At 37.7% G+C, this 5,912-nt stretch overlaps 1 pseudogene; it reads left to right on the forward strand.

The window, feature by feature from the left end:
• The first annotated feature begins 282 nt into the window (after positions 1-282).
• Positions 283-1,168, forward strand: LOC138071048 (splicing factor 1 pseudogene; annotated as a pseudogene).
• Positions 1,169-5,912: the final 4,744 nt, after the last annotated feature.

Genomic DNA, 5,912 nt, shown 5'->3' on the forward strand with positions numbered 1-5,912 from the left:
ATGTTGATGTATGGCAAAACCAATACAATATTGTAAAGAAATTAACCTCCAATTAAAATAAATAAATTTATATTAAAAAAAGAAAAAAATGAAACTAGGGATTAATTTGAAATGGGCATCTGCAGTAACAAATGAAGTGCACCCTGCAGCACCTCCCAGCTCTTCAGTTTCAGTGCCATTTCCTCACCTCGCCTAAAGGTCAGCCCAATCCCAACACCCATCAGAAGGGCTAAAGCTCCACTAATTCCAACCTCTTGCCTAGGCTTGGTTCCAATCCAAGTGATGGGCTCCACAATCTCTCTCCAGAAGATTGGCAAAGTTCAGAAGCCACCACTGAACTTCCCCAGTAGGAAGTGGAAGAGGAGCTGCAGGAACCAAGACACAACGGAACACACAATCACAAGACTGTGATTCCAGGAATGCCTACATTTATCCCCCCTGTACTTACTTGAGAACAAGAAAAAGCTTAGATTGTGCAACTGCAGATAGAAGCCCTGACTTGTAAACTGCACACCGGAGACCTGGGCATCCCTCCTAACCTGGGGGACACGTCCCCTTCCCCAGAGTCCATCTACAATAATGAGGGGAAAGAGGCTTAACACTCATGACTTCCATACCTACAAGAAGCTTGAGGAGGAGCAAAATAACATTGTCACCAAAATGGCTTCCCTCAACCCTGATTTCAAGCCTCTTGCAGATTATAAACCTCCAGCAACATATGAGTGCAATAAAGTAATGACCCCCCAATATGAATATCCAGAAATCAGCTTTATGTGGCTCCTAAGTGGGCCCAGAAGGAATACCTTGAAGAACACAAAGAAGGAATATAATGCCAAGACCTTGATTGGGGGGAAAGGCTCTGTGAAAGAAGGGAAAGTAAGGATTAAAGATAGCCAGATGCTGCCAGGAGAAGATGAGTCCCTTCACACCCTGGTGACTGCCAATACCATGGAGAATGTGAAGATAGCCGTGGAGAAGAAACATCCTAAAGCAAGGTATAGATACCTCTGAAGACCAGAATGATCTACAGAAGATGCAGCTTCAAGAGTAGGCTTGCTTGAACAGGACCCTTTGGGAAGATGATAACAGAATCTTTAGACCCTGGCAGAGCTTGGAGATCCACAGCATTACCAATATCACAGTGTGTATGAAATGTGGAGGCTGGTGACCCCTAGTTAGCTCAGGGTAAAATGCAGATGATACCTGGAAAGTACACTTGTGGACTCTGGGGTCTATTGCCTGCATCAAGGAAATTATATGATGTCACCACTGTTGCTCTCTCTGGTCCTTTTCTCCCATGCCAACACCAGTTGCAGCTTCTGCCACCCCCTCCTTCCAGCAGCAGTATGGCTTTCAGAATCCCTTTGCCAGAGCAGCAAAATACAAGGACTACCACCACCACCACCAGCAGCACTGTTCCAGGGTCCATTCTACCATGGAAACAGCAACAGCCAGCTGCCACAGCTTCTTCAGGAGCCCTCACATGCAAGGCAACTCCATTGTGGTGCCCCTGTCTCCATGGATCCAGCCACCTCTGTCACATGGTGTCCCTCTGCCTCCACCGCATCCACCACCTGGTTACATATATATGTAAGGCATGATATAAGGGCATGGAAATGTTTTAAAGCAGATATAGGATGATGGTCACACAAAGAAGGAATATAATGCCAAGATCTTGATTGGGGGGAAAGGCTCTGTGAAAGAAGGGAAAGTAAGGATTAAAGATAGCCAGATGCTGCCAGGAGAAGATGAGTCCATCCCTTCTTTGGAAAAATTACTTAAAATCATTAAACTGTACACTAGAAATTAGTAAATGTTGTGATTTGTAAACTATACCTCAATATATTTGTTAAAAATCAATTAATATAAAAGCATATCAATGGATTAAACATAAAACCAAGAGATCCACACAATTGGTTTAGGAAAATCACTTGAAAGAGTTCAAATGCATACATGATATAAGTTTCAGGAAGCAAAATACAAAGAAATCTTTAAGGTGATGAAGGAATCTACAAAAACTTGTAACTAACATCAAATTTAATGTTCAAAAATGGAAAGTTTTCCCCCTTTTGGATATAATACAGGAATGTCTATTTTCATCATTCCTACTCAACATTGTACTGGAAGTCTTATCCAGTTTAATAAGGATAAATGAAATAGATGGGAACTGAAGAAATAAATTGTGTTGTCTAACCAAAGTTGTGATTATCTACTTAGACAAGACCATAGCTAACATTATGCTCAATGGTGAAAAGTTGAAATTTTTTCTCTAATATCAAGAACAATACAAAGATGCTTATATTCATCACTTATATTCAACATAGTATTTGAAAGCCTAGTCAGAGCAATTATGAAAGAAAAAGAAATGAAAGGCATCTAAATCAAAAGGGAAGAAGTAAAATCTCTGTAGATTATATGATTAAATATATAGAAAGTCTACCAAAAAGCTATTAAATGTAATCAACAAGTTAAATGAAGTTGCAGGATACAAAATCAACTTACAAAAATCAGTGACATTTCTATACATTAACACCAAATTATCTGCAAAAAAAAAATTAAAAAAAGACCCATTTTGTTTACAATAGCATCAAAAAGAATGAAATATTTAGAAAGAAATTTAAATGAGAAGATAAAGGTCCATACAGTGAAAACTCTAAAGCATTAAAAAGAAATCTTCAAAGAAACAAATAAATGAAGTGATATCCCATTTTCATGGATTAAATAATTAATACTTTTAAAATATGCATATTACCCAGGACCATCTATAAATTCATTGCAATATTTATCAAGATTCCAATGGGATCTTTTACAGAAGTAGAAAAACATCCTTAAAATGTGTTTGGAATCACAGAAAAACCCTGAATAACCAAAATAATCCTGAGGGATAAGAAAGTTGGAGGCATCCCACTTCCTTATTTAAAACTATATTACAAAGCTATAGCAATCAAAACAGTACAGTACTGCATAAAATCTGATAGATGAACGAACAGAAGAAAATTGGGAACCCAGCAATATATATGCAGTCAACTAATATTTAACAGGGAGCTGAAAATACTCCATGGATTAAAAAAATATAGTGCCTTCAATAAATAATGTTGGGAAAAGTGGATATTCACATGCAAAAGAATGAAACTAGGCCCCTTTCTTATAACACAAGGGTTAAATTAAAATTTATAGGTAAGTAAGACCGGACACTATAAAACTCTTAGGAGAAAAATATAAGAAGAAAGCTCTTTGACATTGCTCATGGGAACAATGTTTTGAATATGACACAAGCAATAAAAACATAATTCAACAAGCAAGATTATATTGTATGAAAAACCTTCTATATAGCAAAAAGCAATATACAAAATGTAAAGATGACTTACAAAATTGGAGAAAGTATTTATATTTTCAAATCGCAGGCAAAAAGAACAACAACAACAACAAAAAAGCAAACTAAAATAATCTGCCCAAAGGACCTGGGTAGAAACTTTTCAAAGAAAATATTCAAATTACCAATAGGTATATGAAAAAGTGCTCAAAATCACTAATCATGAGAGAAATATGAATCAAAGTCACAACTCACAATAAGATATTAAATCACAGTTGTTAAGATGTCTATTATCAAAATGACAAGAGGAAACAATTGCTGGAGAGGATGTGGAGAAAAATAAACCCTTGTGTATTGTTGGTAGGAATGTAAATTGATGCAGCCACTATAGAAAATAGTATGGAGGATTTAAAATTTTAAAAGTAGATCTATCAATTCTACTTCTGGATGTATGAAGGAAATAAAAGAGCTATATTGAAGAGATATTTGCATTCCCACATTTACTGTAATATTTTTATTTGCATAGTTAAGACATGAAAGCAACCTAAATGTTCATTGAGAAATGAATGGATAAGGAAAATGTGACTATATATATATATATATACATACAAACACACACATATATATACATACATATCATGTATACATATGATACACACACACATATATATATATATACATATACATTCTATGCAGCCAAAGATGGAGAAGCTCTATACAGTCAACAAAAAAAAGACCAGGAGCTGACTGTGGCTCAGATCATGAACTCATTATTACCAAATTCAGACTTAAATTGAAGAAAGTTAATTGAAGAAAGTCAGGAAAACCACTAGACCATTCAGGTATGACCTAAATCAAATCCCTTATGACTATACAGTGGAAGTGAGATAGATTTAAGGGCCTAGATCTGATAGATAAAGTGCCTGATGAAGTATGGAATGAGGTTCGTGACATTGTACAGGTGACAGGGATCAAGACCATCCCCATGGAAAAGAAATGCAAAAAAGCAAAATGGCTGTCTGGGGAGGTCTTACAAATAGCTGTGAAAAGAAGAGAGGTGAAAAGCCAAGGAGAAAAGGAAAGATATAAGCATCTCAATGGAGAATTCCAGAGAATAGCAAGAAGAGATAAGAAAGCCTTCATCAGCAATCAATGCAAAGAAATAGAGGAAAAGAACAGAATGGGAAAGACTAGAGATCTCTTCAAGAAAATTAGAGGTACCAAGGGAACATTTCATGCAAAGATGGGCTCGATAAAGGACATAAATGGTCTGGAGCTAACAGAAATAGAAGATATTAAGAAGAGGTGGCAAGAATACACGGAAGAACTGTACAAAAAAGAATGTCACAACCCAGATAATCATGATGATGTGATCACTAATCTAGTGGCAGAAATCTTGGAAAGTGAAGTCAAGCGGGCCTTAGAAAGCATCACTATGATCAAAGCTAGTGGAGGTGATGGAATTCCAGTTGAGCTGTTTCAAATCCTGAAAGATGATGCTGTGAAAGTGCTGCACTCAATATGCCAGTAAGTTTAGAAAACTCAGCAGTGGCCACAGGACTGGAAAAGGTCCGTTTTCATTCCAATTCCAAAGAAAGGCAATGCCAAAGAATGCTCAAACTACCGCACAATTGCACTCATCTCACATGGTAGTAAAGTACTGCTCAAAATTCTTCAAGCCAGGCTTCAGCAATACATGAACCGTGAACTCCCTGATGTTCAAGCTGGTTTTAGAAACGGCAGAGGAACCAGAGATCAAATTGCCAACATCTGCTGGATCATGGAAAAAGCAAGAGAGTTCCAGAAAAACATCCATTTCTGCTTTCTTGACTATACCAAAGCCTTTGACTGTGTGGATCACGATAAACTGTGGAAAATTCTGACAAAGATGGGAATACCAGACCACCTAACCTGCCTCTTGAGAAATCTGTATGCATGTCAGGAAGCAATAGTTAGAACTGGACATGGAACAACAGACTGGTTCCAAATAGGAAAAGGAGTACATCAAGGCTGTATATTGTCACCCTGCTTATTTAACTTCTATGCAGAGTACATCATGAGAAACACTGGACTGGAAGAAACACAAGCTGGAATCAAGATTGCCAGGAGAAATATCATTAACCTCAGATATGCAGATGACACCACCCTTATGGCAGAAAGTGAAGAGGAGCTAAAAAGCCTCTTGATGAAAGTAAAAGAGGAGAGCAAAAAAGTTGTCTTAAAGCTCAACATTCAGAAAACGAAGATCATGGCATCCGGTCCCATCACTTCATGGGAAATAGATGGGGAAACAGTGGAAACAGTGTCAGGCTTTATTTTTGGGGGCTTCAAAATCACTGCAGATGGTGACTGAAGCCACAAAATTAAAAGACGGTTACTCCTTGGAAGAAAAGTTATGACTAACCTAGATAGTATATTCAAAAGCAGAGACATTACTTTGCCGACTAAGGTCCGTCTAGTCAAGGCTATGGTTTTTCCTGTGGTCATGTATGGATGTGAGAGTTGGACCGTGAAGAAGGCTGAGCGCCGAAGAATTGATGCTTTTGAACTGTGGTGTTGGAGAAGACTCTTGAGAGTCCCTTGGACTGCAAGGAGATCC

Source organism: Capricornis sumatraensis, chromosome X (assembly GCF_032405125.1).
Source record: "Capricornis sumatraensis isolate serow.1 chromosome X, serow.2, whole genome shotgun sequence".
In the NCBI taxonomy this organism is placed as follows: Eukaryota; Metazoa; Chordata; class Mammalia; order Artiodactyla; family Bovidae; genus Capricornis; species Capricornis sumatraensis.